This window comes from Meleagris gallopavo, chromosome 3 (genome assembly GCF_905368555.1).
Source record: "Meleagris gallopavo chromosome 3, MGAL_WU_HG_1.1, whole genome shotgun sequence".
NCBI classification, from domain to species: domain Eukaryota; kingdom Metazoa; phylum Chordata; class Aves; order Galliformes; family Phasianidae; genus Meleagris; species Meleagris gallopavo.
In genome coordinates this window covers 42,471,371-42,492,446 of record NC_139406.1, presented here as the reverse complement: position 1 = coordinate 42,492,446, position 21,076 = coordinate 42,471,371, and the positions used below count along the sequence as shown (strand labels likewise).

The 21,076-nt window shown below is 41.1% G+C and overlaps 1 protein-coding gene and 1 long non-coding RNA gene across 5 annotated transcripts in view; both read left to right on the top strand.

The window, feature by feature from the left end:
• The first annotated feature begins 1,095 nt into the window (after positions 1-1,095).
• On the top strand, positions 1,096-14,781 carry LOC146544676 (uncharacterized). Its single transcript, XR_014882184.1, has 3 exons — positions 1,096-1,273; positions 8,717-8,867; positions 13,765-14,781. It is a non-coding gene; the product is annotated as an uncharacterized LOC146544676 (long non-coding RNA).
• Positions 14,782-16,225: 1,444 nt separating this feature from the next.
• The window catches only part of LOC100544230 (low-density lipoprotein receptor class A domain-containing protein 4), a 317,415-nt gene continuing 312,564 nt past the window's right edge, over positions 16,226-21,076 (top strand). For 3 of the 4 annotated variants that reach the window (XM_085220725.1, XM_085220723.1, XM_085220724.1), the window contains exon 1: positions 16,255-16,477. The gene's annotated coding sequence lies outside the window, so the exon portion shown is untranslated. Of the gene's footprint in view, positions 16,478-21,076 lie in introns of all 4 variants that reach the window. The other variant, XM_085220728.1, reaches the window with a different exon arrangement.

The window sequence follows — 21,076 nt, the reverse complement described above, 5'->3', positions numbered from 1 at the left end:
AACCCGTATTAGACTCTACAGTGATCATTTATTCATGTCTCAATATTCAAGACTATATTTTTCATTTTTCTTTTGTAGTACAAAGCTATGTTACAGTATAAAAGGAGAAACATGATGGCAAGATAATGGTGTTGGTCAAATCATATTTGAATGATTCTTCATAGAAATGCAAATATTTTCAGGCTTTTCCAGGTATTTATGGATAGCAGTGCTGGTTCTTCTTTCTGTCTGTTCTGACTTAATACTGAAGTGTTGGGAAGTGTCATTTCCAAAGAAAGATTTGACACATTTCCATTATAACCATCATGCATGTGCTTTTGTGGTAGTTGACTCACCTTATATTGACATAATGAATCCACCGGTCTGATTCTTTGATAGAGGTAAAGCACTTTGATGTAGGTTAATTCAGGCTGTGTTTACAGGGGTTATTGAGATCTGTTTTTGAGGGTACAGTATGTGTTTTCAGAAGAAACAAGACACAAAACCCTTTAGAGAATGAAAACTAATTACTTTCTATTTACAGAATAGTATTTTTTCTTTCAAGCTGAAAGCCTAGCAAAATAAGTCTTACATTTTTCCTCATAATCCTTTATGAGTTTTAAATCTATTTTTTAAGTTGGCAGTTTTAAATGGATCCTGGTGACTAGAGCCCTGGTGAGCTTCAAAACCACACACAGTTTCAATGAATCTGTGTGAACCTGCTTCAGAATCTCTGCAAGTTTTCCAGGCTTTTATGCTCTCGTATGGTTTACAGACAAAAACCTACAGGGGTCCCATTTAAAGCCTCCTAGCAGCTAAAAGATAGAGAAAAAAAATGGCTTTTAAAAACCTGAAGTACCCTCTTCTGAGTGCATTAAAAGCAATTTTGTTTGCTTTCCACTTTCAAAATGCTTCAACCCGCCAAAGACGCGGTGTTAGAAAATGACTCATGAGTACTAGAAACACTCTTTGAAAGTTTCCTCATGGTAAAGAATGATAGCTAGAAAGTGAGGTTTCTATATTCAGAAAGAAATATCTCGTGTCCTCATATTGCAGATTTTTTTTCCTTTTTCAATAACCTCTTCAGATCTTCTTCACCTTTATCTTACAGGCTTTCAACGATTGTGTGAAAATCAGCTTGGAACCTGTTTGTTTGTTCCTGTGGATGCTCTCAGTGTTTCGAGCCCAGGGCCTCCAAGGAGTGGGAAGGCAATGACAGAGCAACGAAGGCTCACAATTTAACCTACTGGTGTGTGAAAGATCCAAAGAGATGAAAAATGTTTCTTCCTTTCAGGTAAATCAAGGTGTTCCACCCCTATTGATTCTCTGAGAATAGGTCGAGTGGGGCTTAGGAATTGTAGTATTCTTGTCCATTTTTATCTATTTTGTCTTTGTTGTAGTATCTGGTATTGGAATAGTTTCTTGATTTCTCTATAGAAACAAAGTGTGCAAATGCAAAATGTTAAGATGCTCTTATCAATTCATCAGCATTGGTACAGATTCTTACTTTTTTTTTCTTTTTTTTTTATTATTTCTCAATAGATTTTTCAAAATTTTGTAATATTTGGGCCTTGTATTCCATTTTGAGCCATCTCAAATAAGTATGGTTTCCATCTTAAATTGCTTTGTTGAGTGATGAACAGAAGATACATTTAATAGAATGTAAAGATGACCTGACAAGTGAAATTTTAGTATTTTTTGAGGAATTAAGGAACTAGAAGAATGTAGTGAAAGGCTAGAATTGATATTATGATGTGCCTTAGATGTATTGCCCTTGTTACCAAACAGGAAGTTTAATATCCTGTGAACAGGATATGAACATAATGTAAGATAATGAGATAATGATTCTTACCTGCTCGTAACTGAAAACACGACCATGTGCTTCAATGCTGTCTCTGGATGGAAAGAGAGTTGGCTTAAAAGCTAGAAGCCTGCAATGCAGATGAGTAGTAACTTAGGAGGTTTGATATTTTTAGAAATCAAGTGAATTAAATTGTGGGTTTCAATTTTCAAAGCACTTGCCTACCTGGAACAGAAACTGGTGCTTAATCTTGCCATTTAGTTGCATAAACCATTTAATGTTGGTGAATTATGCATATCCCTAGACCTGTTTTGCTGCACCTTCACACCTGCATAGCTGTGTCTGAGTTCAAACAATATGTACTAGCCAGCTGGTGTATGTTAGTAAGTCGTTTGAAAGCTTCTGTATGCCACGCATCTCTTCAATAGTCTTTATGGTTTCTGTGTGCCTGTATCCTTTGTGGCCACTCTCAGAGTCCTCAGAGGCCCATAGGAACTACACTTGGGATTTTCAGTATGGCTTTGAAATGAAAAAAGGTGTTTTGAGTCTTAAAAACCAGAACAGCTAACCAACTAGACAAAACCTACAAGGCAACTGCTAATAGAACACAAAATCATTTAAAAGAAGAATAATCACTAGCATCACCAGAAATGAAACCAGCTGTCACAGTATAGTAGTTATTCTATTATGAAAGATGAAGGTAAGATAGTTTTGTATGGCTTCAGGAAGTAGGTTATCATCCATCTTATTTTATGTCATGGAGATTTCTTCTCATCCAGTCTTTTGTTGAAATAACATATTTTATTTTGTGTGGTTGCAAAGGCACATTTATGAGTATAGAAAGACACAGAAATTCATATACTGCAATGTTAAGAATACTGAAAGCAAGGGGGCTGCTTGGTCTTTAAAAAAAAGGTTTTGGGAAGAGCCTTTGGATATTTTGACATTTGGCCGTGCAGAAAGGAATGTTTGTGGGAGATTTTAATGCTAGCTTTAGCAAGACAGATGAGCAAACATACTAATACAGTTTTTCTTGACGATGTCTAGAAAATAATCACAGAATCACAGAATGGACAGGGTTGGAAGATACCTCAAGGATCATGAATCTCCGACCCCCCTACCACAAGCAGGGAATAAGCTGCCTTTTAAAAGACAAAGGTAGTTTAGTGAAGTAATGGACAGATGTTAGACTAGATCTTGCTGTGCTTGCAGAAGAGGTAACTGTCTCTCATCAGCTTGTCATTGTCTTTCTAGCTATGATTATAATAGTCTCAGATATACTAGTTGTGAGTGTGGCTATTCTCTAACCTGTCTGTCAAAGGTTAGGCTAGAGAGACTTACTTTGTTTTTAAAAATTAATTTAATTCCTTATGAAAGAAACATGGAATTTTTCTACTAAAGAGCCCCTCCAGCAGATAATTTAGCAGAAGAGTGATAACAGGCAGATGGAGAGAACAAGATCTGAACTGGAGAATTTGTTATTTTTTTAATGTAGATCCTGACCAGGTCCGAAAGATATCTTTGAAAGTAGGCCAGGTTGGAATGATGCTAAGTATGAGGATGCCTTTGTCAGCTTGATTGGAAGCCATCCTGCATACTGGTGCCATTTTGTTGTGAATTTCATGAGATTGGGTTGAAACCCAGATCTTCTTGTCTCCTAACTGCAACCACAGGGGAAGTAGCTGCTCCATCAGCAATAGCAAACTGTGAGGTCTATTCATACTTAGATGCTTTTTTCTTAATTTCATCATGAGGGAGTTGCATGACAATTTCCTTGGGAAATGGTGGGCTTTGCACTTCTGACGGGTGAATCCCAGGCTACTTGCTTAGGCATACATTTCTTTTTTGTCGTGCTAAAGAGTCTTGTGTCAGAGAGTCTAAATGTGGAGAGGTGCACCTCTGGCAATTTCTGGCCACAGATTGATCCCTTTTTAACCTGGACAAAGTATTGCTCACTTGGACATGTCAGGAGAAATTTTGAGAAAAAGATAGTATTCTGCTTCTCAAACAGGGAGGAAAACAGCCTGCAGTGAGATTACCTTTATAAGAACAATAGTTTTCAACAGATCTATATACAAGACAGAAACAAGTCACAGGCCTCACCTTAAACAATAAAACCTAAGGTTTTGTACTTCACAGAATCGTAAGGGTTGGAAGGGACCTGTGAAAATCATCTATTGCAATCCCCCGCTAAAGTAGGTCCCATAGAGTATGTTGGAAAAACAAAAAAAGAGTGAGAATACTTATTAGTATGGGGGGCATTCTTTTCTCTGCAGAGCAAGAACTCTGCAGTACTTAGTCTAGTTAATGTGTGTATCTGATGATGCGAAACACTATAAAAATTAGTTTCCAAAGGACACCAATTCTTATCCCCCTTGCCATGGATTTGCTGTACTTGATTATCCAGAGATGGAATAAAGTCCCTCCGTTGTGCTGATAGTCTGTAATCTATCGGATCAGATAATACACCACCCATCAAATGGATCTTCTTGTGTGAAGATGAAGTTGTATTTGTACTCAGTCCCAAAGTCCAAGAAGTCATGACAGGAAAAGATTAACAGCCATGCCTGTAGAACCAGGTATGTCAGAGACTAACTCTGAAACAACAAAACAAAGCAAACCCAGTCTTTGAGATGAAATACAGGTAGAAGTGGTGGGAGTAAAAGGGTAGCCACCATCCTAGGGCTGCAAGATTCTGTGCTGAAGGAAAGGTTAAAAATCTGTTCCGGCACTGGAAGTGTTGATGTGCTAAATAAATCCAACTGAGAAAAGTACAAGGGCTTGTGGTAGAGATGGATTTTTGTTTGATCTTGCAGTCTCTAATGATTAGGATACGGGCCTAGTCTTGTAACTTCACATTCCTGAGTCCTCTGACTTGAATCTCGAAAAACATGATATAATTGCAAGGACTTAGGTTTCTTAGTGGGACTTGGAGAATGTGATGGCTGTTTAATGCAGCATTCTTGCATCTAGATCAGTACTACTGTGTCAGCATCAACCTTCTGTAGATGTCAGTCTTCATAAATTGAAACTCTCGAAGCTCTGCAGGGTAACATGTTTCTATTGTAGCTAGCTCTTGTGATGTTTGTTTTAGAATTCATTCAAGTACTCATGGCAGTTCAAGAATAAGTGTTCAGATGCTGAAACGATCTACTTACTGGGATAGATCTGAAGGATTTTTCTTTCCTACAGCTGTTGTATCTGTTTATCTCTTATTCTGTTCTTTGTTTAGACCTCTGGAAGGACAACTGATTTGGAAGAAAATATAACTATAGTGGTATTACCATTTCTTAATGAAATTTGCAAATCTGATTTTTTTTTTAATCAAAAACCTACAGTTGGACTAAAAGCTATGTATAGTATGTCTTTGCAGAACTTAAAGAAGACCATGAAGAAGAAAATATAAACACTAACCATGAAAATAAGCAGGTGTTCTTCAAGGGACAACTGAATGTTCTTGGTCAAAATGCATCTCTAATCCTTTTCTGAGATAGGATTTTGCACAGCAAGTAGGGGCCAACTGATCTTAAAATACTATGAGGCTGAGGGATTTTTGGGGTGGGTGTTCTTGAGCCCTACCCTGTGCAGACTGTGCTTCTCATTCTTAGGAAATAGCTAAGTGGCATACGTTCTTCTTGCAGTTGATGAGGTAAATTGTAAACATCCCTCTAGACTTCTAGATTCACCTTCTAGAATGTTCCCTCAGCTGTGGCAATGCAAAATTTCTTTCATGCAATTACTGAGATGGTTATACCAGAATGAGATCATGCCTGTTGCTGAAAAGAATAGTAATCTTTCGTGAACAAAGAGATGTTTATTTAAGTCACTGCAAATGAAATGTTTTTTTTCAGTGGAAGTGTGTGAGTGCAATAGTTTGAGAAGGCACAACATAGTATGGAGGTGAACTCACTTTACATGGTGGTAGGTGGAACATCAGGGTTTCTGTACCAAAAAAAAAAGTCTACTTTGTTTCCTTTTTTAGTTTTTTGTTTTTTTACCTACTAATTGTATGCAGGCTGTTACTGTTGAAGACTTGTAAATAATTTCATTTGTTTGTTAAATGTAGAAAGCCTATGTTGATCTCTTTCAGTGCATGAAGACTTTTTCTCTCGGTGGATATTGTGTGTGTAAATCAACAGGTAATGGTGGATAGCTTTGTACGCTGGGGGCACTACTGAGACACACAAACTGATCATGAGTTATGAGCATATCCAAACAAACATGGAAAAATTTTCCACTTTTGTCTCTTTAGATTTGTTTAGATATGTTTGTATGAGACAAAAACGAAACGACGCTTAGAGAGATACTGATTTTTAGATGTTTTTGCAGTTCCTTCTTTAAGCTGCAGAGAGTATTTTTTCTCTAAAAAAAGTCATTCAGTGGGTACTAACTTTAGCTTAAGTTTTGACTTAAAGTCAAAATATCAGGATTTATTATAAAATTGTATATGTCTGGTACAGAGCTGAGATTGACCACTGACAAATTTCTATGCTCATGTAATTCTCTTTGAGAACAGACAAGTTACAGCTACGTGAGTCCAGAGTATTTTAGTTTTTAATTTTTGGTGGCAGGTGGGATTCTGAAGTTCTCTGAGGCTTATTTAAAGGAACTCAGCATGTAGCCTATGCCTGGATTGTTGTAGTTAACTACCAAGCTTCTCTGGCAGCTAATAGCAGGACTTGTGGATGAGGAGTCTGCCTGGTACGGTTACAACCTTCACACAGTCAGTGAGAGATGTATGAAAGCTGTGAGGCTCAGGAGGCGAGATGGTAGCTTGGAGCTGCAGCAGCTGTGCAGCCTCTGCCAGGATGCTCCATGCAACTGCTGACACGCTCCAAGCTGTGCTGTTCCATGCTAAGATTTCCATGTTGCTGTTGGGACACAGAGCCAAGAACGGTGTTGAACAGAACAATATCTGCTTTGCTCTGTTGTCTTGCCCTCAGTGGAAAGGCAAATGTTTGGAGGGAGACAGGTCTTGGAGAAACAGTTCAGCTATTTCCCCAAGGAGGCTCTGAGGTCTATGTGTGGCCTCACTGTGTGTGGTGAAATTAGAATTGTTGCTCATCTATCATGCTTTCAGGATAACAACAGTTCCAGAGTGTAGCAGAGAAATAAGTAAATGTCACTGTGAAAACAATGCTTAAACAAAAATATGCAGTAAGAAGACATTATAATACCCATGAGAAGGAACAGCCTTTATTGTGTTATAGTCGTCTAGTTTTGAAGCAGTGCAATTTGGGATAGTTATGTGCTGTGGCATAGCTACAAGTAAACCATAAGCACATTTAATTGGCCGTGTATGCATGCTGCTGAAAAGTCTCAAGTTTGAGGAAGGAAAAGAATATTTCACATATTTGTCAACTTGCCAGAAAGACATGACTTGAAGAAGTGAAATTTTGTGGCAACAGCGTAATTTAGATTGGCATAAGATATAGGTGTGGCTGTGTTTTATGAAAATGTTGCCAGACTCTCTGAGGTAATGTAGGTGCATGTATATTGAGAGTATACCTGCACAAATTACCTGCTCTCCTTAACTTCTCATTCTAATTAAGTTATCATAAGTCAGCTGTTTGCATTAACTGCCTGCATAAAAACTATATTGTCAGGTCAATATGAGATAATTCAAAACCATTTATTTCCATGTGTTGCTTGTGACTGTTTGTTCTTGATTTTTCTACTGAGTGTGGTAAAGCAAGTATGATACTGAACAAGAACAAGATGTCGATCTGCAAAGGTGACGTAGAACTTGTACCAAATTGAACCTCTTTCCATATGTATTCTCGATGCAGTCTCAGTTCTCTGCATGAAGGGAATGAGACAAAATTTCATAACAGAAAATAAATAAAAATAGATGTTATACCACTATGTAAACTGACAAAGATTTCAGTAAATAGTATTGTATCAGAATTTCTGGAATTGCACTGAGCTGCAACAGGAGTTCTTCAGTGTTAGGATTACAATCCAACTTTTCACTTAACCTGTGGTAAAATGAAAATAAAACGTTGGTAAATCATTTTGTAACCTATAGAAGCTTTTTTAATTCTTATGTATGGAAGTCTGTATTCTGCAGTATATAATGCATAGTGTTTCTAATCAGTTGAAGAAAACGGTCTTTAAACGTAGTGCAATACTCTTTCACTTCCTAGATTTGAGAGAAAGAAATATGGGTTCTTTTCTTGCATCTCATTACATTAAACTTATGAATCAGAGTATCATTTTCACAACGTGCCAAAGCACATCTTGGTACACTAGGATTCAGTAGAGAAGTATGTGAATGACCTCCTAGGTCATATAATGGTGACCTACACAAGTTAATTTTGTGAAATGTAGAAACATTTCTCTGCAATTTTTGAATATATTTTTCATGTAGTGTCTTGTCTAATGTGGTTCAGCTTCAGTCAGTGAAGACTTCTGAAAGTGCCAGCTGAATAGCCAGTGTGTAAAGAAAAAAGATATACAAATCTATCATTTTTATATATTTCACCTTCTTTCAACTTGTTATTCTGATGCTAAAATAACTGTGAGAAGTTATTTTTAATGACTTCATTTTGGGCTCTGTTCTTGGAGTCTGTAAGGTATGTTTGCAAACTGTAGGTAACCTGCTTATAAATAAGTGAGTAGCTAAGGAAGTATCTGAGATAAAAGACAGCATGTTATCAGAGGAACTCTGGTTAATACAATCATTGACATCTGTGCCTTGGAGCACCATTTGTCTTTCTTCAAGCTGCTTTTGATCTAGAAGTTGACTGCAAGAATGAATTCTGCCACTCAGCCTTCTCTGTTGTTCTCCTGTAGGTGGAGTAGAAATAATGGTTCTGTATGTCTGGGTTGGTGAGATTGAACAGGTTAACGTCAACAAAATGCTTTGAGAGCCTTTAGTGGATGGCATTAAACTTTACGCTTGCAGATTTTAAATTTTTTTTTTTTTTTTAATAGATGACCTGCAAAAGCAGTGGGGAAGATTTAAAAAAAGAAAAAATCACCAGGATACATTTAACACAACAGAAGAAAGAAGAAATTCCTAAGGCCTCACTGGGAATAGTCAGCTAGGAGGGTATAATGTCACAGTCTCATCTTCAGTATTTCTGTAAGTATATTCAAACTTGGAAAAAATGCATTTGGTCACAGCAAGGAATGAAGCAAACCCGGTGCAGTCAGTAGCAGGTTCCATTTGCTCTCATTCTGGACAATGCAGGCATCAGGTTCAATGGGCAGCAGTGTTAGCTTCTGATGCCTCAGGGTGAGGTAGACATGAAAAACACTCAGCTACTGCTTATATTAAAATATATGCAATTTGAGCAGTATAATCTGGCCAAGATATTTATGTTAATTTTTATTGTCTTCCTTCATAGTAAAATCCACAAAATTTTCAACGCTGCAGTAATACAAAGGCTTTATTTTAAAGGGAGCCCAAAAAAAGAGGGGAAAGAATAAAATAGGAGAAAAAGAAGTAGTAGCAGTAAGTGGACACTGGAAACATTTCAGAGCCTTCCAGATTATCCTTAGGGAGAGCTGATGGGCCGAACTAAAAAAATTATTGCAGTGTAGGGTTCTTAAAATGAAGGCAGTTATGTGTTTTAAAGTTTAAGCATTGACAAGGTGCTCTGTACTGTACCAAGGACACAATGAAGATAATCTTAATCTCAAAAAAATCATTTTTTTATTTCAAGTGCATAAAATAGAAAGGTAGAATTATTCTTTGAAGCCCTAAAGAAGAATTGAGTAGCTTTTAAAAATACATGGATGTGTCAACTTACTGGGAAGCATTTGAAAGCTAGGAATATGGGCAGCCAAATAGGAAAGACTAGGTTGGTGAATAGAGAAAGGCAGATGCTTATACACTGTAATACTGATTCTCTCATCACAGTTAGGCCTGATGCTCTTATTGGTAATCAGTTCTGTTGTGCAGCCTTCTCATATGATTTCCATCTGTTGCCATGAGGTGATCCAAAGTTTTGGAGTCACGACTTCATTTTAGTACAAGATGGGCACAGCATTCTTTTCAAACACATTTTCTGTAGGCTTTGTGTGTGCACATATGTGCATTTACAAAGCGATTCTAATCCTGGTCCTACTGAAGTCAGTGGGATTTCTGATGTGGACCTGAGAAGAGTTAGGATCCTGTCCAACAACATTTGGCAAGTTTTTCATTTGAAAGTATTTTGCAAACTGATGACTTCCTCAATGTTTAACATAAAGCAGTGCAGTAGAACTAGTAGCTAAAAAAGCAATTTTGGATATTTTTGGAGAAGAGGAGAATTTTGTTATACTTAAAAAATAAAAATGTATAAAATAGTAGTCAATAGCTACTTTGTGGTTCAATAGACAGAACGCTACAGAATATACCAGTAATTTTGATCAGTACATAATTCTGTCTATTCTTAAGGCAAAATCATGGAGCAGATCCTCCAAGAAACTGTGCTACAGCACATGGAAAACAAGGAGGTGTTTGATGACAGCCACTGTGGCCTCACTAAAGGCAAATCATGCCTGGCAAACCTGATAGCTTTCTGTGACGAGGTCACAGCACTGGTATGTAAGAGAAGATCAACTGATGTAGTCTGCTAGGACTTAACGCAAAGCGTTTGATACTGTCCTCCACAACATCCTTGTCTCCAGATTGGAGATTCATGGATTTGATGGATGGACCACTTGGTAGATAATAAACTGGCTGGATGGTAACACGCAGTTCAGTTAACAGCTTGATGTCCAGGTGGAGACAAATGATAAGGTGGTGATCCTCAGAGATCTGTGCTGGGACTAGTGCTATCTACCATCTATGTCAGGTACATGGAGAGTGGGATTGAGTATACCCTCAGAAAGTTTGTGGACAACACCAAGCTGTGGGGTGCAGTTAACATGCTAGACGGAAGGAATGCCTTCCAGAGGGATCTGGACAGGCTTTAGAGGTGGGCCCATGCAAACCTCATGTAATTCTACAAGGCCAAGTGCAAGGATTGGCAACCCCAAACATGAATGCAGGCAGGGCAAAAAATGGATTCTGAGCAGCCCTAGGGAGAAAAGAGTGTTTTCTGATAGAAAAACTCAACATGAACTGGCACTGTACGCTTGCAGGCCAGAAGGAGGTGGCCAGCAGGGTGAGGGAGGTGACTGCGCCCCTCTGCTCTGCCCTTATGAGGCCTCATCTGGAGCACTGCATCTAGGCCTAGCCTCCAACAAAAAACCCATGTGGAGCTGTTGGAGAGGGTCCAGAGGAGGGTCACAAAGATGTTCAGAGGGATGGAGCACCTCTACAATGAAGAAAGACTGAGAGAGATGGGCTTGTTGAGCCTGGAGAATAAAAAAGAAAATATATTTCTGATATTTTATTATAAACAAGAATCTTGTCTTTCACATGGCAGAAGCTTCATTTTGCAAATATGAAAATATACTGAGTTGTACATTGACATAAATTTACAGTTCATCCTATATATTAATTCACATGCTAAGTTACTGAAGCCGTGTTCAAAGTGCTAAGAGAGGATTTGGAAATAGCATTTTATTATCATTATTCTCATACATACTGGGGACTTCTTCCCCTCCATCTGAAAAATTTACTGACTAATTTGTAAAGAAGATAAACGAATGTGAAAGCATATGGAAGTTACTAAACATCTTTCTATTTTACTGTAGTGCTGTTATCAACGTTGCAGCAAACTAGACAGTTTGGTATTTCAAATACAAGTCAGGGAATCAATTCAGAACTGTAGTTACTATTTTTACTTTCAAGAAATGCTGTCAAAAACTTTTTCAGGTTAGGATTCCATTCCTTCAATTTGTGCTGCCTCATAAGACAGTAGATACATTTTGTAAGGATTTGCTACCTCGAAGAAGAAAGGTTTGGGGGTTTGTTTTTTAATGAAAGGGAGGAATAGCCAGGTTAAGATAAGTATTCTTTTTTATTTGATGGTCAAATATTATCACATAGCTCGATACAACATTGGCTCTATATAATAGGATGTTGATCTATATCTTGATAGATGTTCTGTCATTCCGCCTTTTTCTTTTAACAGTTTCTCTCTTTAATGTAGTGCGTGTGGTATTTGTTAGTTTGTGATATGATCTCATCTTTGTCCTTTTCTCTTGGTTTCTTGCAGCCAGGTTTCCACATCATAGCCTTCTTGGCTGATTTATCAGAAACTAAAGGTAGATCTGGCAACCTGGTCTATGTGCTCTCCCAATGGATCAACTTTGCATTAAGCCTAAGAAAAAGAGGAGGTGGCAGTTGTCCTCTCTGTGTGTCAGTTCTGTATGAGTTCTGTGACATTAATAGTTGCCAAAGCTTTTCATCCGCTGCTTTTTACAGGTTTAAATTAAATGGTGCATTGGTGCTATCTTTTAGAAATGTCATCTTGGCCAACATTACAGATTTTGAAACTTCAACAGGAACTACAAAATGTGTGTCCAACTGAGATTTACTGCCATGTCTCTCCCAGTCTCTAAGATTACTTGCTGTATACAGTAGCTGGGAGAGTTGTAGTCTGGACTCTGCATTTGCATTCTTGATTATGACTTTATCTAATGATGTCCTTTCAAACTTTTTTATCGTCCAGAATCTTATGCTCTCTAATGTTACCTATTTGTTAAAACCTGAGGATGCAATCCAAATATTCTTACAGTCTGGCTTTACATTTTATTTAGCGTTATTTAGCATTTATTTAGCATTTATTTAGCATATTTCAGTTAGATCCCACACAACAAGAAAACCAAAGCGACTCTTAAGAATTGTGTCATTATCTAACACAGATTGACACCTGGTGGAGAGGCCTGCAGGTGGATGGGTAGAATTGGCAGGTGAACAACATATTGCAGAATGAGCCTGTGTGCATGCACCTGGAAACAACAAAGTACTTGGTATATGATTTCACTGAATGACTAAAACAAACAGAATCTTTTTACAACATTATATATTTTTAATAAATAATCTTTCTTTTGTGGCTTTACTTGTATCCTTACATATTTTCCCTCTCATGTCACTGCTGTAATACCTAGCACCTCTTTAAGAAGGCAGACAAAGAGGTCATTAGCAGAAAGAACACAGCTGCTAGAGGAGCACAACTACACACCATCTAACACCATGAGAAATACAGCCAAGATCCTAGAGCTCTCTGTGTGTGGTGAGGGAGCCCCTTGAGCCCATCCATCTATGCATGTCTGGTTGGGTGTCAAGGTGCAGGGCAAGACCTTGCATCTACTGTGGAATTCAGTTCAGGCTGAGGGCTCTGTCTGTTGTTAATTTTGTGTTAGAGCACAAAATGCACCCAAATCCAGCACTCCCTACCCCAGGGCCTTGTCTGAGTAGTGTATTTTGGATGTTAGCATACTGAAGAATTTTTTGTCTGGGAGATAAGTCAGGATGACCTCTTGGGTAAAAAGCCCTACTGAAAAATCTTCTGACTTGTTTTAGGCGTTGTTTTACTTGTAGCATGCTTTTTGCACATACTTTAGTAAGGCTATTCTATTACACGTGCCCAAATGTTATTTGGCTGTGTTATTGTGGTTTGAATGTGTTTAATTTTATCTTCCTTGTTCTTGTCGTGAAGCAGATAATAGGAATCAGTAACAGTTGAAATGCAGTGGTCTGTGGCTTCCTGGTGGGAAACAAAATGAGTCACCAGTAACTAAAACCCATAACTACATTGTTTAGGATAAAGAAGGGATAAAGAAAAGAAAGGAAATCATGTGCAGATTTACCAATACCTTAAATCAGTTATAGGAGCTTTCTCTTATTTGTCCAGGAAACACTGCCAGGATGCCAACCTAACCTCACGGGTATGAAAATCCAATATCATGATAATGTGAGTATTGCTTTCCCAGAAGAGACTTGTTATCTGGAGAAAAAAAAATAATAAGAAATATCTCCTCATATTTCCAAGCTCTCTCTGGGATTCTCTTTAGAGAGAAATGTCTGTACAGCTCCAGCATCTCCTATGATGTATAAAAATCTTTACACTCTTCTTTGACTCCCTTTCTTTACATTTCAGAAATGCTGATGTTCTTCAGACATATTGAAGTGGAGCTGTACTCTATCCAGACACTGAACAGAAGCTGGAAATGATGAAGGTAGTGATTAAAAGGTAAAGGAATTGAGAAACCTGAGGCATTGTTGTCCTTTGGCAGGTGCCAATATGTTCAGCGTCAGCTTGTCCCTTCCAGGGATGTCTCAGATGGGAACAAGTGTACCAGCAGTACTGAGTGATAACTTTGGTTCAATTTCCTGGTATAGATCAATATAAGCATAGCACTTCATGTGCATTTTTGCTGGTTTTTTTTTTTTTTTTTTTTTTTGCCATCTTCTTTCTACATACCCCAAATATCCCAATTTCTACCAGTACAGTTTTCTATAAACATGCAAATTCATAAATCTTTAAGTCAAAATTTGTTTGCTTCATCTCAGAAGATGGCATGTATGTCCTGCAATTTTGCATTTTAGAACAAAATTTCAAACTTAAATTTAAAAGCTTTGGAAAGATATATGGACCTGTTGATTTCTGTCAGAAATTAGAAAAAGAAAACTTGAAAACAGGAGAAGAGACAACAACAGTGTGCATATTTGTTAGCTGATGAGAGTTATACCCATAGAAGACAATTCTTTTTTTTGTCAGCAACTAAACTAGTCATTTTAAATCTGTTTAAGCAACTTTTGAGGATTTGACTTGGGCATTATGAAGAAATGGCATATATCCCTTCCAACCACGACTGGAAAAAATGAAGCACCTCCAGTCTTCAGTTCATGGGAATTGATATCTACAAGTGTAATCGTGTCCACTACAGAACCTCTAATAGATTACATCAGTTCACATGGGACTATATGTGCCACAGGCACTCTCAAGGAAAAGTAGATACTCACTGCTATCATGATAACAAATGAGTTTTCTGTGTGAGAGTAAAGAAAAACAGTCCACTTAATCTACTCTCCCATATCTTTCCCTTCTAGAGGCATTTTTTCCACTCTTGAGGTTTTGTATAGAGGTGGTTTGGTACTTGATGGGTGATTTTGTTGTGCTCTGCAAACTTTTCTGTGGGCTGGGGATGTGACTTTGCACATAGTAAGAATCTCTGCCTGAAGTGAGCGTCGTCTTGTTTTCCTCACTGAGAGAGCACAACCACAGTGCGTCAAACCTATGTGTGGTGGAGCGCACACACATAGGTTGCTGAGACACCTAGAAATTGAGCACTTGATTCTTGGTTGCAAACTACAAAGCAAACTTGAAATCAAGTTTCTCTCGATTTGTCAGTAAAATGCAGACTGTAGTTCAGTGTGGTGACTGTTAACTCTGGGAACTTTGGATGATTTTTGCAACTTTCAGGACATGTAGCCCTGATGTATCCCTCAGATTACTTGAAGCTTTTTTTTTTTTTCCTGTGCCAGCTAGTACTCCTTTGGCTCCTTGCTGATTAATCCAAAATATGTCTGCTAAAATTGTTCTTCACTGCTATTTCTCTTCTCTGGAATGAATCCAGTGCTCTCCCATTTCCTGTCACACCTGACAGCCTGCAGTGTAGCCTTCACCATCTGTGGGGCCCGGGTGCCCATCCTCTTCTCCAGGAGCAAGGTAAGGCAGGAAGGGAATGAACTGAACTTCAGGAGTGTGTTTATGTTAAGAGTACACACTTAAAACTGGAAACAGAGCTCATCAGGTTCCCCACTCTGTGCTGCTGTTCATTCCATTCAGCTACAAAGTGAAAAGTCTTCTCAACGTGCATCACGGGTGGGAAGGGAATGGAGGTTGGTCATAAGAATTGGTAGAAATAGAGATTTATTCTTTTCAAATATACATATATTTTTCCTGTGGGGATGGCGTGCATCAGTCTTTGGACATTTATACGTATTCCCAACCTGTGGCTGCTACACGTGCTGCCACCAGGCTTGGCCTAGCTGAGTTGGCCAACCCTCAATGGCAGCCCTAAGCCTCAAAAGGGCTATCTGCTGAGACAGGGAAGGTGAATGGGGGCAGAGAGCAAGACTGCTGGGTACAGGAACATTCGGCCAGGTGTAGCCGGATGGTGCCTGCAGTGCATGCAGCCTCAGCTCTCCCGGGAAGGGCACACTCCTGCCTTGGGTTCAGCCTGTCAGGCTGCACCTGGAACTGGGTTTTCCTGTCCTGCAACATTTTTTTTAAATGTCAGAAAAATTTCATTCTGCACGGGACAAAACTGAGCCTTGGCCTCCCGCAGCTCTAAGGTTTCCCTGTTTCACACAGGCGCGGAGGAAGTAGGACCCAGGGGGCCGCCCCCAGCATCTCACCCCGGGACAGGCAGAGGCAGAAGGGACGCCGACGGCAGGGAAAGCAGCGGGGGGGCGGCCGGCGCCGCGTACATCCGCCCGGCAGGGGGCGCTGTGAGCTGCGAGCCGCGCAGCGGGGAGGGGACGGAGGGGAGAGAAGGAGGGAGGGAGAGAAGGAGGGAGCGCGGCCGCCCCTCCCCCGCTTCCTCCTCCTCCCCGCCCGCCTCCCTACCTTCTCCCTCCTCCTCCGCGCCGGCGGCCCCGCGCCCGGCCGCCAGAGCCAGACTCGCCGCAGACAGGCGGCAGCCAGCGGAGCGGGCAGGGCGGGGGGAGGAGAAGGAGGAGGAGGCGGCGGCGGCGGCGGCGGGGCTGGGATGAGTTGGAGGCAGCCGCGGCCGCAGCCTGCGCGCAGGGAGGGAGGCGGCGCGGCGCCCCGCGGGAGGCCAGCCCCGAGCGGGGGCCGGGGGGAGGTGAGTGCGGGCGGAAAGTGCCGGGAGGCCCCGGGGTCGGGAGCGGGGAGGCGGCGAGCGGCTCCGGTGGCCCCGTCGCTGCCCGCCGCCCGCCTCTGGGGGCGGCCCCCCAGGTGTTCGGTGCCGCTGACAGGTAGCGGGGGGACGCGGGGCTCGGCCGGCGGCGGCGCGGCCAGGGGCGGGCGGGGAGCGGCCGGGTGCCGGCGGACAACTTTTACGGGAAGGGAACGGGGCGGGCGGCGGCCGGGCGCTCTCCGGTGACCCGTGTGTCATCGTGCCGCTTTTCTTTTCGGGTTCGGTTAAAGTTTATCCGCAGAAACGTAGTTCTGAAATCCGTCGCGTCCGCCTCCATCCTTTGCGTGTGGTGCGCGCAGCCCAGAGGTGTGCGTGCCTCTGGGAGCGGGCTGTGCCGCTGTGCGGGGCTCCGGGCGCTCAGGAGAAAGGATAGGAAATGGGCAACGTGCAAAAATAACTTTTTTTTTTTCCCTTTTTGTCTTTTGTTTATATTTGCGTGGAGGCGTATGATTTTAATGAATAGAATGGTGAAGGCTCTGGTGGGATTTGGTTCTTGGGGAGGTTTTGAGCCTGGTGCGGTTGCTTTGGTGGCTGTGCAGGAGGACAGCCGTCTGGTGACCGGTTTCGGTGTGTGCTGCTGGAAATAGTGCTGGGTGCTGTAGGAGCCTGCAGGTTTTTGAAAGCAGGTACCTTCCTGTCAGGAAGGAAATCTCAGAGCTCATATGTTCTGGCACACAAAAACTTTTGCGTCGAATGTGTGGGGAACGGGAAGGTGCAGCACATCGTGTGAAGAGTGAAGCACGTGCAGCACCTCGGCTGTGAGGGGCCCAGAAAGGAGAGATTCCACGGCAAGGAGGGCGTGGATGAGGTAAGGACGAGGACACTGCGTGAGAACAGCAGTGTGCCCTTCTGCAAAGCGCCTTTGGCTTTCCAGCCTTCAGCCCTGGGTGCTGCTGGGGCACGGTGCTGCTGCCCTACCCTCCGGCTTCATTGCTGGGATGAGGGCTCAGAGAATTGCACTCCTTGCAACAATCCAAAAGTGTTTAAGTAACGCCTGCGCGCTTTGAGTGGAGATGAATAACTGTGTGTGGTGCACACGTGTCTGCTTCAGCTAATGAGAATATAATAATATTGCGGCTTCATGGCTGTAGAGCAAAGGAGAAGGCCTGCTGGAAGAGCAGCGTGCCAGTGGGAAGTCTTCTCGCGTCCATGTTCACAACCTCTTGTCTACATTCACTGAGATAGTGATGGTGCTCTGAGCGTCTGTGCTGGTGTTCTGGCACCAGGCATTTGGTTGGTGTGATCCGTGGGGTGAGCAGAGCCAGGAGAGTTTGGGTTGGAATGCATCGAATGCATATCGTTACATACAGAAAGGAAAATGCATCTTTTCAAATATCCTGTGTTTTATATCAGCATATTTAATTCTGATTTTTTGGTATGTGGAGACCATTGCAGCACTCGCATGAAGACGTATTGGTATTCACCAGCAAGTTAAGATGTCTGGGCAGGCCAAAATGATGATAAATGTGTAACATAGGATGGGTTAACAATGTGAGACCAGATATTTCAAAGCGGTGGCTTGTGTTAATTGAAACATTATGGGCACCGGGCAGCTCTGGCTGGTAGAGCTGGAGCTCAGCCCTCAGTGCACGTTGCAGAAATAGGAAGAAGTGGGGATTCGAGACTGAGGCACATGAGGACTGAGTTTAGTAAGATGTAGACTGCCAACTAGTAGCCAAACCGAACAGTTCAGAGCTAACCTGCCCGATGATGGGCTTTAAATAGATAAAAGGCTGTTTTCTCTATATAGAACCCTCAAGCTGAGACCTGTGAAGATAGGATGCTTTTAGTTCTCTGTTCACTGGAGGTACCAGGCCTTGTTTCTTGTTTCTTTTTTGGAGGAAGAGAGTTTTCCATTTCATTTTCTTGTCCAAAATTTAGTTTTCTTTTTCCCAGCTGCCGTACAGCACTTTCTGTACTGGCTGCTACCCTGCCAACAGGAGCTGGTTGCACTTAAGTGATGCTGTCTGAAATCATTGAGAGTCCTTTCAGAATATGATGTGCCAGAAAAAAAGTACATTTTTACTTTGAAAAAAAAAAAAGGCATCCTAGAGATTATATTGAATTAAATTAATGTTGAGAGAAATGAAGCATTAAAAAACGCGTGTCTACCCACCGGGTCTCACGTTGGCAGGAATGGATCTTGCATTGAGCTTCTGAGCAGCACTGGAAAAGTTATCTTTCTGCCTGTAGTTCCCAATAGTTTAAAGCAGCTCCTTGCAAATGAATTGCCGGAGAGGGAATACAGATACTTCTAGGAGTTTGGAGATGAATTTCTTTGCAGATTGGTTCTGTGGTAACCGTGAAATTCTTCAATGGCACCAAGCTAGTATCAGCTGCTCGGCACAGGCACCGATGCCAGAACAGTGGTGCATCGGTTGCTGGGAATCCAACCCCGTAGTGAAATGATTCATACGTGCACATTTTCTTCTCTCAGTTGACAGCTATTTTTAAGGATAGCCGTCTTGCCTAGAAGGTTGATGTCTAAGCAAATGCAGCCTAGAGAGCTAAAAATTTCTTTCCCACCAAACATCATCTTATTTTTGCCAGACTTCTAATATGTACACTAAAACATTTAAGCTGAACTGATTTTAATTGATTTCTTGTTAACTCTCTGGTGCTAATTAGTCATTACGAAGGGATCGTGATATTTTGAAGCTGCTGTCAGGAAACCAGCAAATTTCTGCACAAATCAAAATGATGAGTTTGAAATAAATGTCAGTTTAAAATAATTTCTTTGTAAAAATGGGTAGCAGTGTCTAAATGATAGCAGAGTATTCGATTAGCTGAATAACTTCTTGAAATTAATGGGATTCGCTGGGTATATAAGGCTGCAGAAGCAGTCTCGGAACAAAGTAATGACGCGTTTGTTGGTGTCCTTCAACTTTTCCTGTGTGCTGCACAAGCAGAATATTCCAATGAAGGAAAGCTGTTGACCTTCTTTTTTTCTTCGCATTCCTCTGAACCTTCTGTTTGAAAGAAAAATAGAAGTTATTTATTCTAGAGAGGAGCTTTATGTGCTTACTTCTGAGACTGTCAGTTGAGTGATAGCAACTGTGAGGAGACTGCAGTGGGAAGGAAGCCTGCAGGTTGGTAAGAGCGATGGCTGCATCACAGTGTTTTCTGTTTTCCATGCTGACAAAACGTCTCTGTGTTCATCATCTATATTTATTTAATGTATGCATTTCAGTAGCATGTGCCTTGATTTAGCATATTTGGAAGATGCTAAATGTAGGTGCGTTCTGCTAAATGCTTTTTCCTGCTGAAAGCAGTGGAGATTTGCAAGTACCCGTATTGCCATTCATTATTGCTCAACGTAATAGTAGGTAAATTCAATTTTCCTGATTAAGATTATTTTGGTCACAAGAGACAATGGAATGAAAATGAAATCATTTTCTTGATGTGATGCTGGGTCTGCGCTGCTCATATCTGCCTTTCTTTTCCCTAAAATCCTATTACAGACAGCACTCTGACCTTTTAAACGATCTTGCTCTCCTTCAAACTCTTCTTTTAGATAGGAGACACAAATTAGGAAGAACGTAAGTGCAATTTCTCTTCTTATTGCCAGTGGAGAGCTTTCCTAGATTTGAATGAAGCGTTCTTTGTGCCAAATGGTTGACTTTTCCTGAATAAAATCTCTTTAGGGCATGCAGACAGACCTCTGGTTAATATATTGGCATTCCCAGAACCCACTAAAACTTAGGCAGCTTGCCAGACACCACTTAATGAGGATGCCAAGTGTCTGGCACAAATCTGCATGAAAACCAGCAAAGAAGTTGGGGGTGGAAGCGCATGCAGTAGGGAGAGGGCTGGGAAAGCAGCACATCCACACCCACTGTTATTTTTAATGTCTGCCTATCACAGATAAACTGGGAATCTTTTCTGCTGCGTTTTGGAAACTTGCTGCACCCAAGAGTTTGGATGTAACACCTTTGAGGCAGCTGTGCAGTCTTCAGAAATTGCTTCATTGTGGAAGTGGTTTATGGGCGAGGGGATTTAGTTTTCAAGGAGAGGACTGAAAGAGGATGGGATTTGCAATTTATTATCTTCTAAAACTGAAAAGCATGTTAGCTTGGGGAGCAGTGCAAGTCAGTGACGGCCAGCATCCCTTCAGAAAGACTGATCAGGGTGCGGGACAAGGGATGGTGCTGCGGGAGCTGTGCTGCACGGTATAAACTGGTGCTGGGCTTCTGCCCCATGCGACTGCTGAATTCTTACTGCATGTTAAGCAGAGGTGAATGGACTTTCTGGTATGATGGCTGGATAACTCTTAAAAGAAAGGGGAAAAAAAAGTTCATGCTGAGGCATTTTTTCATTAGAGTGACAGTAGAAACATAATTTATTATTTTGTGTTGAGTCCAACGCTTAGTCCTGAAGGTTGAAACTGATTAAGTAAAGTTGTTATATTCCAATCTGAATGTTATATGAGACGTTTAAAACATCAACATTTTCAGCATTTTTCCAAGGCTCTAGTCTTTCTCTTGCTCAGCAAAAACGCAGTAGCACAATATAGTCATTTTTTTT